General features: G+C 50.5%; 1 long non-coding RNA gene across 2 annotated transcripts; it reads right to left on the minus strand.

The window, feature by feature from the left end:
- Positions 1-477: 477 nt before the first annotated feature.
- Positions 478-13,686, minus strand: LOC136792196 (uncharacterized). Of its 2 annotated transcripts, XR_010835670.1 has the most exons (5): positions 12,926-13,686; positions 12,289-12,364; positions 8,960-9,003; positions 6,774-6,893; positions 478-5,238 (listed from the first exon to the last, which is right to left on the minus strand). It is a non-coding gene; the product is annotated as an uncharacterized lncRNA (long non-coding RNA). The 2 variants fall into 2 exon arrangements; XR_010835669.1 differs by lacking the exon at positions 8,960-9,003.
- Between the last annotated feature and the right edge of the window lie 1,049 nt (positions 13,687-14,735).

The raw sequence follows: 14,735 nt of genomic DNA on the forward strand, positions 1-14,735 counted from the left end.
AAATAGTATGTCACTGCTTGAAAATTGATCATGTGAATTTTTCCAAATTTCAATCCTGGTAGTGCCTTATCATGCTGTGTGGTCAAGTGTTGGACAAATACTATTTGAATGTATTCACAGCAGCAAAGAAAGCTATTTCAGCCCTATGCATTTCTCCTTGCACCCTTCCTTCTTTATACAACACTCTTTGTGCTAATATCCTATGACTAAGAATACAATTGTTTGAGCAAAAAGTATTTGAGGCTTTAGTTTATCCCTTGTGATTGCAGCTCACAATTTTGAGTGATTCCTTTGTGTTAGGCATAATTCTAACTGTTTTCAAATCAATTAATTTAATCATAATGTCACCAGCCCATCTTTTGCATGAAAAAGCAGACATAGAGTGGCCGGGCACCTTGTCCCAAGTAACTCAACTAACATCAGGAGAGGGGATTTGAGAGCAAAAAGTCCACAATTTAGCCAGTATATTTTAATATGCCTTTATTTGTGAAATATGAGTAGAAAATGAAAAATAAAGAAAACACTAGGGTAAGTATGGCAGAAAAAGGGAAATGAAAATGGTGGTAAAGACATCATTATTTCAAAGTATTTTTGGAAACGCTGCTTTGATTTGCCTGAGAAATGGGATTTCAACCCTCAGTGCCTAGTGGTAGTGAGTCTATGTTTTTATACTCACTATTCAGTCCACGGAGATGCCATAGTCCAGAGATGCACCATTTTCTCATCATTCTGCATGCTTGTGCAGTGTTAGAATCCTTTCAAATGAAAATGAAGTATTAACTAAAAATGAAAAGAACTCAGCATCTTTCTTTATAAGTAGGAAGAGTTCAAGCCTTTAAGAAATACTATTTTGTATGTTTTCTGATACTAGCTGCCATCTTCAGGAACTCGGTGCTGATGAGACGTTTGATCAAAGGATCTCAGGAATGACCATCTAGTGTTTAACATGCACCCCTTTTGATAAAGAAATTCAAAGCTTGGATATTTCAAGTTCAAGTGCCAAGGTCACACAGCCAGTGGTTGATGGAATGTTCTCAGACCTGCTGATTCAAGGCTCACTTCCTTGGTGTGGCCCTGTTTCTCCAGGATTGTGAGTTCCAGGATACGCGGCTAAGGCAGCTCTGTAGCCGCCTGTGAAGTGCCCGCCTTGACAAGAAGATCTATTCTTTTTGTGTTTGTTTGTTTGTTTATTTTTGGCTGCATTGGGTCTTTGTTGCTGCGCGCGGGCTTTCTCTAGTTGCGGTGGCTTCTCTTGTTGCAGAGCACGGGCTCTAGGCACGCGGGCTTCGGTAGTTGTGGCACGTGGGCTCAGTAGTTGTGGCTCACGGGCTTAGTTGCTCCGCAGCATGTGGGATCTTCCTGGACCAGGGCTAGAACCCTTGTCCCCTGCATTGGCAGACGGATTCTTAACCACTGTGCCACCAGGGAAGCCCCGAGAAGACCTATTCTTAAAATAGATCCCCGAGTCCTACTGCAGACCCACAGAATCAGAGTCGTGGGGACAGACCCAATCGTCCCTCGCAGGAAGAGGGGATTCTCGTGATTTACCAGGATTAAGATGACGGAAGTGGTCTCTCCAAGGATGCTGATTAACACACGTGATTCCAGAGAATCAGGATGGGAAGGAGAAAAGGCACAATCATCTCTGATCTTAGGGGAAAGAACACTGGCCAGAGCATCAGAAAAGGGCCAGATCCAAAGGCTCCCATAAAGCAGTTTACAGGGAGAGCTGCGTACGGGCAGGCATGTCCCGAGGAGGGGGCAAGGTCAGTGGGACAGAAGGGGCTGGCCCTCTGTCGTGGGATCGGTAAGGTTCCACGTGGGGGAGCGTGTGCTGCATGGTGCTGAGAGCTGAAATGTAAATGTGTTTGTTATAACACGTTATCTTCAGTAAAAGTTCATTCAGCTATTTAGAATCTAAGAATCACGTCGTGAAAAAAGAAAACCAGTTGTTCTAAAAATAAATACAGGGTGAAGACAGCTGTTGAAATCAGAGTCAAAGCTCTAACTCTGGGTGTCCTGCAGGACAGGCACAGGCTCACATATGCCTTCTTTCCAAGTAGCTGTAGGACGTCCAAATTCACCGTCAGAAGCATTCTCTTAAAGTGGAGATATCTTTGTAATAAGTTGAAACACAAAACATTAATATAACCTTACCATTCATAATTAATAAAGAATTGTGAGCTGACTTTCTATAAAGAACTCACTTCACTTGTAGCTCTAAAATAGAGGCCAAAGCTCCTCCAAGGAAGGAGGGTGACGCTGTGGGTAGGTACTTCAGAATTGTTTATATCGCCTAAATGTTTACCATTTCCATTTGCTACCGAAAAATTATTGTCAGATATGATTACTGAGGAAACATAAACCAATTCCATTTTATTCCATGGAATGCTCTTTCCAGCCGGCAGGAGCCGAGACGGGCTTCCGAAGGCAGCGCTTCCGAGTCCCCTGCAAGCCAGGGGTTTCGTTTCAAGCCGTGAAGTGTCCAATGTATCTTCTCAAATATTTCTTATCCTTTAGACAGTGGAGTTGTTCTTTGAACTGAGCTAATTATCATATAAAGGGCAAGTTTTCCATTTAAAGGACTTGACGCATTTCGACTTCAAGTCCCCTGGAAGTGGCCTTGGCTTCATTATGTCTTCATCTCAGGATGTGTGAGCAGTGATACCCTTTGCTCTCAAGATGAAGGGAGACGTTGGTTGCTGGGATGTAAAGAAGCCGTCACGCCACCCGGCCTTAAAGGCGCGTGAGGGATTTCATCGTGATCACGAGGCCACCGTGTGGGAAGTAGACCCTACCCGTTTTGCTGCACTGATCTGCCAGACCCCTCCTAATTACCTGAAAACACTTCTTCTCAGTTTTCAGTTTCATTTCAGTGTTTCAAAAAGCTCGCCTTCACCTCTCCTCTCCAGGTGAGAGCCTCGGCCTTGGTGGCTTTCACGGTGGGAGAACCCTGGGGCTCGGGGCCACCCTCCCTGCCAGCCCTGGCCTTTGGGCACTTAGTTCCCCTCTCTGGGCCTCGGCCTGAAGTGGGCGATAAAGTTACGTCCCCAGAAATTATGTTGTTGCGAGGCTCAAACGAGTGACTGTTGCAAGTGAGCCAAAGAGTATGCTTAACAAGAGGCACATTCTGACCTTTTCCTGCGTTCTTGCCCGCGGGCCACGCAACCCAGGATGTGGAGCAGGCAGAGTTCATCCTCCCTGGAAAGCACAGAAGGGGCGCGTCGGCACATCTTGGCTTTCCGGCTGCCGGGGCGGGGACGCGGAGGCCCGAGGAGCTCTGAGCCGCTGCCTGGGGGCAGGGCCGGCGCTTGCAGGGGGCTTGGGCACAGGGCTTTAGCTGGGCCCCCCCGTGTCCCTGGGGTGCTGTCGGTCATGTTGGAATGTTCTTGACCATTGACCATTCTGGCCGCGGGTGGGTGTCCAGTGACCCAGCCAGGATTCAGCCCCAGCTCCCGGTTTGCCCTTCAGCCTCTCCTGTGCTTTGGGCGCTGACCCTGGCTGCTCGCGAGAATGAAGGGGCAGGGAGCTGTGAAGAGGGGGGATCTCTGAGGCTGAGGTGTGGGACAGGACCGGTTAATGAAGTGTCACCTTCCTTATTAACGACAGACCCATTTTATAGTTGTCTTAGAAAAGTCGGAGACATTATTAACCTTTAGGGTCCTTTAGAAACAAAGGTAGTTCTTGTCAGGCAAAGGCAACGTGGCTTTCCAACAAAACTGCTGAAGAACGTCTGAGACTGGGGCCCCTGCAGGGTATCTGACGGGGCTGCGCAGACCAGGAGAACATCGTTAACCCTCACTGCCTTGCAGCTTCACCGAGGGTGACTACGGCCCAGACACCGTATCTGTGAGGTTCACTTACTGCTTGAGTTTGCACTGAAAAGACTGCAGACCAACAGGTATTACCACACAATTCCTTAATAGGTGGCCATGTGTCCCTCACCCTAAGTGAAGAGCAAGCCAGTCTCAGGAGAACCCAGAATTCCACAGAGATGTGACCCTCTTCCAGAGAAAATAGGAGTTAAAGGTTTCCTCGTCGGGGGAGGGGGGACCCTGGGGCCCCTCTCTTTGGTTTATAAAGCGAAATCCAGGAAGTTGCTTCTTTTGGGGGCAGACACCCTCGGCCTGTTTTCCTGCAGGCATCTCGTGTTGATGCTGATGGGTCCTCTGTTCCTACTGAAATTAGGGTTTTTGTCAACTCAAAAAAGAGTAACAATCAGCATAGACCACAGCTCTGTGAAAGCCAGAGATATTCCCTGGGGAGGTTTCAAAAATGTGAAGCTTGTGAATCGTCTTGGGTGCCCTCATCTTCCTTATTTCAGGGGCTTTTTCCCAAGTCCAGGAGGAACAGGGCCTCCAGCCACTGCTCACGTGCATCTCGGTCCCTGGGGAGGGCAGAGGCTCCCCGGGGTCTGGGCATCTGTCTGTGTGTTTCCTGCAGGATGATTGTTGCCATCAAACCCGATGCCATCGAGGCACCAACACCACACATGTCACTGGCACTTTCGTGTTTTTTAATCAGACAATTCAAGACTCTCCATCGGTCCTCCCGGGGACCTGTAGCCTCTTCCACCCCCTTCTTGAAAAGCTGCACATCTGTTCATGAGTGTCATCTACATTGGGAAGAAAGTTATGTTGTTTGCTATCCAGCTGTGCCCGTCTTGGCTCTGAACCTGAACGGACACGATTAAACAGAGAGAATCTTATTGCTGCGGAGCTGATCTGGGTGTTCTCCTCTTTCACACGTGAGAAACCTGAGGCCAGGGGAGGTGGGTGACATGCCCAGTTCACAGGGACTGGGAGTCGAATCCTGGCCAAGGCATCTCCTGGCCTGCTCGCCAACCACCAGGGCTGAGATTGGGGCACAGACCTTCACCGTGTATGGGGCACCGTTTCCTTGTATCGGCTTGAAATCTCCCCAGATAGCAGGGTTCCTGAGGTGTGGACTGCAATGTCTCATCCCTGTGGCCAGCCTGTGTCTCTTGCCCTGCATGACCGGCGTGGGCTGGCATCCCAGGAGGAGGAGGAGGAGGAGGAGGAGGAGGAAGACTCTAGTCTGCAGCTGAGAGCGCGTGTCTGCGCAGGAACCCCGTCCCACAAGTCAATTTCCAAAATGGAATCGGATCCCATAAAAACAAAGACCACATATAAATCAGTAACATGGCCTGCAACCCACTTACCTGAGCTCCTACAAGGGCTTCACCACTGGAGGATGCTTCAAAGACCTCAGAGGACACTGTTGATCAGAAGCACAGTCAGCCTTGATGGGGTGGGGAGGGGGGCGGCTGGAGTCAACTTATCTAATGATCTGTGATGAATGGGTGGTGAGAAGCGGAGCTTGCTTGATTACAGAATTCCAGAGCCTTCACTTAAAATGCATGAGAGCTGCTAGATTTTCAACGGAAGGTAAACAAGCTTTCCTGTGAGACGTTAATTTGCTGGATTATTTGCATTATGGACATGGGGAAAAACATGGCATAACTTATGGACAGAGATGCAAACTTCACTGTACCATTGCTCTCAGCTTCTCTCATCATAAAAGTAGAATTTTAAAGTTTCCCAAGTTTTTATTTATTTATCTTCTATTGCCTTTCTCCTTCACATAAAAAGGCTTCTAAATTCCTTGGGGCTCTCTTGACAGAGCATGAATGTATTTCATCTCTTGAAATAAAACGAAAACAATAAAGAATAAGAAAGTACAGAGAAATGAAAGAAATGTGGATACTTGCACAAAACAGGAATTATGCAAAACCACTTCTTGCATTTTTAAACTGGCAGTTCCATCCCGGTTGGGAAGTCGCTGCAGTGACCAAGTCGGATGGAGCCCAAGATCATCAGTAGCCCCTGTTGTGTCCAGGACAAGGGAAGGCTCAGGTCAATCTTTCACCGACTTTTCCTTAGAAACGTGTCTGCTGAGAAGTCCTGGGCCCAAGTCCCAGTGCCGTGTCCTCCGCTGACCCTGGGACCCTCCATGGGGGCCCCCTGGGGGGTTGGATAATGTGAAGACGGGGATTCTGTTCACAGAGAACCTCTAAATTGACCTCAAATGGTAAAATCTATTGAGCACATAGTATGGGGCAGGCACTTTATATCCTCTCGTTTTAACCCCACCTTTCTTCAGAAAAAAATGTGAACGTTGCAAAGTGACTATTTCTTACTCTCAGACTTTGGTCTGAAATCTGGACATGAGATGAGAGTCCAGGGGGACGGGGTATTGGTTTGGGGACCCCAAGGAGCTGAATGTGTGATGCTGTCACTGCATCACTATGACCCCAGGGGTCCCTGTACTGGGACCACATCCCGTAGCTGCTCAGGGGAGGGTGACACCCCCCCCAAACAGCCTCGGGAGCCCCCGCTGTCACAGGACTGAGCCCAGCGTGGCTGTATGTCCTGTGTGGCCCGTTTCTATCTCCCTGGGAAGTGGGCCCTTGGACCCGGAGGCCTCGCCTGGCCAGGACGCGGTGTGCGGGGGCGACGAACGGGGTGGGGTGGAGGTTGTGCTGTCAGCAGAGCCAGGGCAGCGCGGTCGGCAGCGGGGATGTCCTCCCCGGGGAAGCGGGGGCCCCTGGACCGAGCGGCCCGTCCCACAGCATTGCCCCTTTGTCACTCTGTCAGCACGGGCTGTGGGAGACCAGTCAGAGGTGCAGGCAGGGACTCAGAGCAGCTCCCCACACGCAGGGCAGACTGGCTTTGCAAACACAGAGGTGGTGCCAGAATGTGGGCCCCCGGCGGCAGTGACCCCGTGCGCTGGCGCAGCGCGCAGACACCCACCTCCGTGCTGACCCGCATCCAGTTCTGTGGAAGTTCACGGGCGCCTCTGCCGTCACGTGGGAGAAACGCCACCGAGGCTCCAACAAGTAAACTTTAGCCACCCCGGAAAGTCTCACGAGGCTGAAACATTAATGGAAAACCACACTAAAATTAAGCCCCTCAAAGCCCAGTGCACGGGGTATCTAATTATACTGAGGCCTGTGTGTGACGGACACAGACTCGGGGGTCGGGAGCAGCGAGTAGATGAGAAATAGAAATCATAATTTTCTAAAAACTGCCAACACTCCAAAAGTCACCGTGACAAAGAAAACGTTTTTATGTAAGCAGTGTTCATACATCTAAGCTGTTTGCGGTTTCGCGTAAAGAATGACTTTGACGAAGAACTCTCGGTGCTCACACACTGTCAGTGACGTGCTCACATATCTTCCAGCCTTTCGTGCTAATGAGACTCAAGCTGCATTTATGAATATAAATGATTAACATCGGCCTGTTGATACATAGCAGCTAGCTTTCAAGATACTGTTGGTAAACACCGTAAAATTGCATTAAATATTCATATAATCGTTGTGATAATTAATCCATAAAGCAATTATAATTAAAATGAAAGTATCTTGTCTTGTAAGTAACCCAACAAAATAGAACTTTAAAAGATAGGACAGCAGCACTTCAAGGCTTACAGCTCCTGTCGCCACTTAGTTTTGGAGGCTTTTGTCTTATTTGTTACCATCCAGGTGAGAAAGCCAGGTGGTCACAGGGTCAGGCCTCAGGCAACATCCCCAGGACTCGGGGCTCGGGCGAGGATGCTCTGAGGGTGCCCTCCCACCGCCCTGCATCTGCCAAGAGCCCGGACTGCTGTTCAGTCTTGGCCCGGACCATCGTCCTCGGGAAGGTAAGATGAGGATGAGGTGGAGGATGAGCCGGAGAGCCTGTGGAGCCCGAGATGCTCTGGGGCAGTGGTCCAGGCTGGGTCTCCCAAAGGTGGAGCCCCAGGGCACAGAAGGTCCAGGGTCTGGGGGGCTGGGATCCCTGCCCTCTCCTCACCATCCGGACTTGCCAAGGTCACGAGAGGAGAACTGGTCGCCGAGAGCACGGCGCCCCCTTGCTTGTCCAAAATTATGGAGCCGAGAGGCAGGGACCCAGGATGTGAATTGTGGTCCTTGACCCTCATTCCTGCTTCCACCGACTGCCCCTGGACCTTTGCTCAGTCATGATGATTCTAGCAAGCTGTTCGTGATTCTACCCTTGGGGGCACATATGGTCCACAGGTGTCCCTAAGAATTTGCCCTTTTTGGGTGATTCTGTCCGTAAGAACTCGGCCCCCTTGGATGTCTGCACTGCACAGGTGGCCCAACACCGAGGCCAAGTGTGCTGGCCGAGGTCACTGCTGTGCTGTCTCAGGACCCGAGAGGGATCCTAGTGCAAGGGAAGGATAAGAGCAATTGCCTAAGTAGACGTTTCTCCAAAGAAGACACGCAGAGGGCCAAGAGGCACATGCAAAGCTGCTCATCCCTAATTACTAGAGAAATGCAAATCACAGCTACAATGAGGTATCACTTCACACCGGTCAGAATGGCCATCATCAAAAAGCCTACAAATATTAAATGCTGGAGAGGGTGTGGAGAAAAGGCAACCCTCTTGCACTGTTGGTGGGAATGTAAATTGGTGCAGCTACTATGGAGAACAGTATGGAGGTTCCTTAAAAAACTACAAATAGAACTACCATACGACCCAGCAATCCCACTACTGGGCATATATCCAGACAAAACTCTAATTTGAAAAGATAAATTCACCCCAATGTTCACAGCAATAGCCAAGACATGGAAGCAACCTAAATGTCCATTGACAGAGGAATGGATCAAGAACACGTGGTGCATGTGTACGATGGAATATTACTCAGCCATAAAAAAGAATGAAATGATGCCATTTGCAGCAACATGGATGGACCTAGAGATTACCATACTAAGTGAAGTAAGCCAGGCAGAGAAAGACAAATATCATATGATATCACTTATATCTGGAATCTAAAAAATGAATCAAATGAACTTATACACAAACAGAAACAGACTCACATACATTGAAAACAAACTTATGGTTACCAAAGGGGGAAAGTGGAGGGAGGGATAAACTAGGAGTTTGGGATGAACAGATACACACCACAATACATAAAATAGATAAACAACAAGGACCTGCTGTAGAGCACAGGGAACTGTATTCCATATCTTGTAATTACCTATAATGGAAAAGAATATGAAAAATAATATATATCTGTATCTCTATCTATATATATAATGGAATCACTTTGTGGTACCCCTGAAACTAACACAACATTGTAAATCAATAATACTTCAACTAAAAAAAGACTTAAAAAAAGTAAACCCATCCCATTCTAAAAAAAAAATTACTATTTGGGATGATCTCCTTTGAGAATTGTAATGTACCAGAACATACGAATACTACAATGCTTGTTGGTATAATCTGCCTTCTGACAATGAAAGAAAATAAAGATATTTAAAATACGTTAAAAAAAAAAAAAAAGAGTAATTGCAGCTCCCAGACAAGGATGGAATCAGACCAGCTGGAGAAGTGTCTCGATGGCAGACACGACTTGTGGCACCAAGAGGTCCATCTTCCCACAGGACCCTTGCGTGGCCTTCAGGGCCTGTGTCACCACGTGACCCTTGGCCTGTGGACGGTGTGGGGCTGCTCTACCCTCGCTCCTTCCCGCCGAGAGCCTCTTCTGGGTAGACAGGGCTCGGGTTCACCTGGGGCTATGCGTCAGGGGAGCGGGTGAAAACAAACAAACGGAGGAACAGAAGAAACACACCTCATGTCCTGTAGCTCGTCTGCAAAATGACACCAACGATGGACGTTCATTTGCCCTTTTTGGTTTTTTTTCTCTCATTCTCTTTTCCTTTATAGAATCCCTCAAGGCCAGAAGTACTCAAAAATTTGAGATTTTAACACTGGGATAGGAATTCTTGTAAAGTAAGAAAAAACTTATGTTATCTGGCATCCTCTGAGAAAATTGTTTGTTTGTAATTTACGTCTACACATTTTCCTACTTAACCCACTTCTGGGGGTGAGGGACTTCGGTGTCCTAGAGATTAGATCTCTGCGTGTCTAGTGCTGCTGTCTTACTGCTTCCTGTTATCAGGAAACGGGGCCACGGAAAGGTATCCATGACAGACAGAAGGTGGAAACAGAACTGTGTTTAATTCCAGGCAACAGAAACTACTCTGATTAGTTTAAACAAAAAGTTTCCAAGGATTAGATGGTTTACCCAGCTGCTGTGTCTGGTGGACCAAACTGGAGGCAAAGGACCCCAGGTGACCCGGTTCCCAGCCTCAGGACTCTGGGTGTCAGGAAGCCGCCCAGGGGGCAAGTCAGTGCACAGTGGACAGTGAGTGCTGCACCAGTGGGTCCAATGGGGTCAAGGGCAACAGTGCTCCCTCCACAACGAGACCACCTCTGGTTTTCAGAGGCCTACAAGGCAGATGGAGGTAAATCAAAACTTGCGGACGGTAAGTGTTTGAATACGATGCACTGTTGCACGTTGCAATCATTGCAGGCTCTTTCCATGGACTCTGGCTGGTCACTTACTAATTTATTGGGGGCATTTCTAGAACTCACTAATTTCTAGACCTTGTCACCATTTAAACTTGACTTTTTCATGTGTCTTTTCCCCCATTTCCCCCCAGCTAATGAACTCTTACTGTGACGATGAATACATGCGTATTTAGACCCACCCCAGGCTGTGTGAGATGCTGCATAAGGTTGTGGAGAATCTGCAAGTAAAGGGCTGACAGCTCTGTCGGGGAAGCGGGATCTGCACCTGGTGGGGGATGGGCGGCGAGGAAGCCGACTGAAGCGTTACCTGAGTACCAGCCTCGGACGCCGCCTCTAACCAGTGTTAGTTACTACGAAGCTTCGTTCTGGGGCAGAGGCTGTCACAGTTAAGTAGTTGAAGTGGTCACTGTCCAGAAGGCTGGAAATTTCATTTTTATTGAAAAATTGCATGTACACGATTGTAAGTCCAAAATAAATCAGAGATTGCAAAACAAGAAATACTCTAAAACGTTTAATCTGGTTTATAGGTTACTAGAAAACAAATGCTCAAATCAAATTAAAATGTGTTTTTCTCTTCCATTTTAAAGTTGCACACGACCAATTATGTAGTGTTAGCAACTGGGACCATTACCCACAAAAATACTTTGTGCTTGAAAACAAGGACTACATTTTAGAATGCAACTGGAAAAGGTAATTTTCTGTTTGTATATAAAGAAATCGGCTTGTGAGCCATTTAACTGGTTTCCTTAACGCCTGTCTACAGCCATATTTATGACCATTTTTTCTTTGATTAAACACTTTCTTCAATGCCTTTTGAGAATGTCAGTGCACGGCTGGCTGCAAACGAAGGCCTCCCCAGGTTAAAAAGGAAATCAATTCGTATCTCTCTCTGTGGTTACAATTTGGGCTTAGATTGAAATAAAATGCCCTTTCTTCCTTTACTTCCTGAAATAGAACTTTAGTCTAGAACAGAAATTGCTTAATGAGGAACTTGAAACTGTGACACGTTTAATTGGTGCAGCCCCTACATAATCCACTTTCCATTTCGGAGCTTCTAAACTGCTTCTCTCAGGGTTCAGATGAAGTTGTGCAAAAGCAGAGCCCGTCCCCGGGAGCGACAGAGAGAGACAGAGGCAGAGACACGGATTGGGAGGGAGATAAAGGGAGACAGAGATGGAGAGCGATCGAGACAGGGACAGAGGGAGCCCTACGGCTGCTCCCGTGCCAAGTAGGATTGTCATGACGACAGCTAACAGGTCCTGAGCCCCTGCTTTGTGCTAAGCCCTGTGTCAGGCACGTGCTCCCCTCCATCACTACCTAATTCTCTCAATCTCCACCGGGACAAATGTTGCTGCTTCATCTTCTTCACCAGGAACCTAGAGGCTAAAGGGGTCCCACGACTTTCCAGGGTCACACATCTTGGAGGTGCTGTATTGGGGGTGGATAGAGAGCACTGACCCCTAAGTCTAGCAGAGCGCTGACCCCTAAGTCTACCTTCTCTCTGCTGTGTGTGGTCCAGACGACGGGCTCACAGATCACTATGGAGACGCCACCATTTTGACCAAGTACAATTCCTCAGCTCCTAAGCTAAAAGGACATATACTGCCAACTTGTTGCCACACCTTGAAATTCCTTCCTTTTTACTGAGAAATAGAGTTCAACTCAAAATAGTTTATGGAGGGCTTCCCTGGTAGCGCAGTGGTTGAGAGTCCGCCTGCCGATGCGGGGGACGCGGGTTCGTGCCCCGGTCCGGGAGGATCCCACGTGCCGCGGAGCGGCGGGGCCCCTGAGCCGTGGCCGCTGAGCCTGCGCGTCCGGAGCCTGTGCTCCGCAACGGGAGAGGCCACAACCGTGAGAGGCCCGCGTACCACACACACACAAAAAAAAGTTTATGGAACGTGATTAACATTTGATTTGAAGCCTCTGTAGTTGTGCTTATCATACTCACACCTTGGGGGAAGCTCGTGTCCGTCGGCCACTCAGGAGGGGATAATTGGGGTACCTTGATCCCACAGTTCCATTTCCTACAAGAAAATAAAAGGCGTGAGCTCTCTTCAAATTAAAATCAGCACCTAAGGGAACTGCTTTCATATACTGATAGTTTTAAGTTGTAGACATTCTACACCATATGTCGTGAGTTTAATGAAAACCTTAGCAAAGGTGCCGTTGCCTTTCATTCTCACGGCAACTGATCTCTCGTTCGTTGAAGCAGGAACAGGGGCAATAAAGGAAATAAATCAAAGTCAGTGCAGTTGTGGTGCTGCGCTGGAAACAATCCCCATAGATGTGTGCAAATCTGGTTACTAGCTATGTAACAGGCAAGAGCCAGGTCTGACTATATGTTGGATCTGTTTCTTTTACTTTATCCTTTGCTTTCCGCGGCTTTTGTTCACTGAAAGGATCCTGTCTGATACAAAATGACCTGCCCCAGGGAACCCTGCCCCTCAGCCTGAATGTTAAACCCAAGTGTCTTCCTTCAGGGAAACCTCTGGACCCTGCCCCCCCGAGGATGGCTGCAAGAAAGAAGAAATGGACCCCTCCCCTCCCCGAGGCTGGCCATTCCAGGGGATATTTGCAAAACTTACGGCGGCCTTTTTACTTTACTTCCTCATCTCCTCCCCCTCTCTGATTCTGTAAAGGAAACTGGCATCCAGACCCCGCTAAGATGGTTATTTAGAGACACTGGTCTGCCAAATCCTGAGTCCGCCTGCTTTCCGAATAAAGTCGTGTTCGTTGCTCAGCACCTCGTCTCCAGTTCACTGGCCTGGCGTGCGGCGAGCAGACGGTAGGACGGCTCACGTCCCGGCTGTGCTGTCACCTCCACCCTGGACAGGACGCCCACGGTGCGTGTCTCCGTGACGTTGCTCCCGGGCTGTTGTCATGACATCGGCTGGGATGCCAGGACCGGCGCGGACAGCGGCCGGAGGGGCCCCTCAACAGTTTGTGTCCGAATTTTAGGTCCCGTTTCAATATGCCTTGAACAGACGTGGCCAGTAAAATGGAAGAGCAATTCCGGTGAAAGAATTTGAGAAACGCGCTGCACAAGGAGGACGGGCCCTTTGGTCGTGGCAACTTGGAATGTACGACCCGCGTCCGCACCAGCCTCCTTCTGTGGTCGGAACACCCTTTGTGGGGCCGTTGCCTCACATTTAGGACGCCTGTTCCTCTCGAGCCGTCTCGCTGGGCGTCTCGGCTCTAACGGGCTGAGTGGCCGGGGTCGGCACGCGACGCCGGGAGGCGCAGAGCGGCCGCGTGCACAGGCCTCGAGGCGGCCGCGAGCGCCACGACCGGGGCTCCGCCGCGGGAAGCGCCGCGTCTCCTCTCCGGAGGCGCAGGGGGCGGAGCCGGCGCCCTGCTCGCCCGGTTCCGGGCGGGACCTTCCGGGCGGGCGACGGCAGAGGCGGGGCGAGTGCGGCCGGGGGCCGGCCTTACCCCGGGGCCTCCGAGGGGTGACTCACCCGCTCCCACGACCCCTCCCGCCCCTCCCCCGACCCCCCAACCCCCCTCCCCCGACCCCCCCTCCCCCGACCCCCCTCCCCCCTCCCGCCCCTCCCCCGGCCCCCGACCCCCCTCCCGCCCCTCCCCCGACCCCCCTCCCGCCCCTCCCCGACCCCCCAACTCCCCTCCCCGACCACCCTCCCGCCCCTCCCCTAGCCCCCCAACCCCCCTCCCCCGACCCCCCTCCCGCCCCTCCCCTAACCCCCCAACCCCCCTCCCCCGACCCCCCTCCCACCCCTCCCCTAACTCCCCAACCCCCCCTCCCACCCCTCCCCTAACTCCCCAACCCCCCCTCCCACCCCTCCCCTAACTCCCCAACCCCCCCTCCCACCCCTCCCCTAACTCCCCAACCCCCCCTCCCACCCCTCCCCTAACTCCCCAACCCCCCTTCCCCGACCCGCCTCCCGCCCCCTCCCCCGGCCCCCCTCCCGCCATCCAGGCTTCAACCGGAGACTCTCTTTCTCTTGGTTTTATCCGTTTGGCTACTGAGCTGGTGAGAATTCATTCAAAAATAACCTTGGAAATCATTGATGAAGGCAGGAGAGCTCCCTGGAGGAAGTGGCTGTGACCCGCATCGTTTCTGGAGGGGCTCCGGAGCCGCGTGAGCGGTGAGGCCGCCTGGGAGGAAAGAGGGGACCCGAGGGAGAGGGAGAAAAGGTGTGATGCGTGACGTGCCGCTGGAGGGCACAGAGGGAGGGAGCCGATGCCTCTAGAGGGGTCCAGCCATTGTCACCGGGAGCACCGTGTGCCCTTGACCGAGAAATAAAAGGGCAGGGAGGGGTGAGGGACCGGAGGAGGCAGAGGGCGGTCTTCAGAGGGGAATTCTACTAGAAATCAACCACACGTCACGTCCCAGACAAGGGGGAATTGCTGTGGTGTTTGTGATTTAGAGCCCAA

Source organism: Kogia breviceps, chromosome 11 (genome assembly GCF_026419965.1).
Source record: "Kogia breviceps isolate mKogBre1 chromosome 11, mKogBre1 haplotype 1, whole genome shotgun sequence".
NCBI classification, from domain to species: Eukaryota; Metazoa; Chordata; class Mammalia; order Artiodactyla; family Physeteridae; genus Kogia; species Kogia breviceps.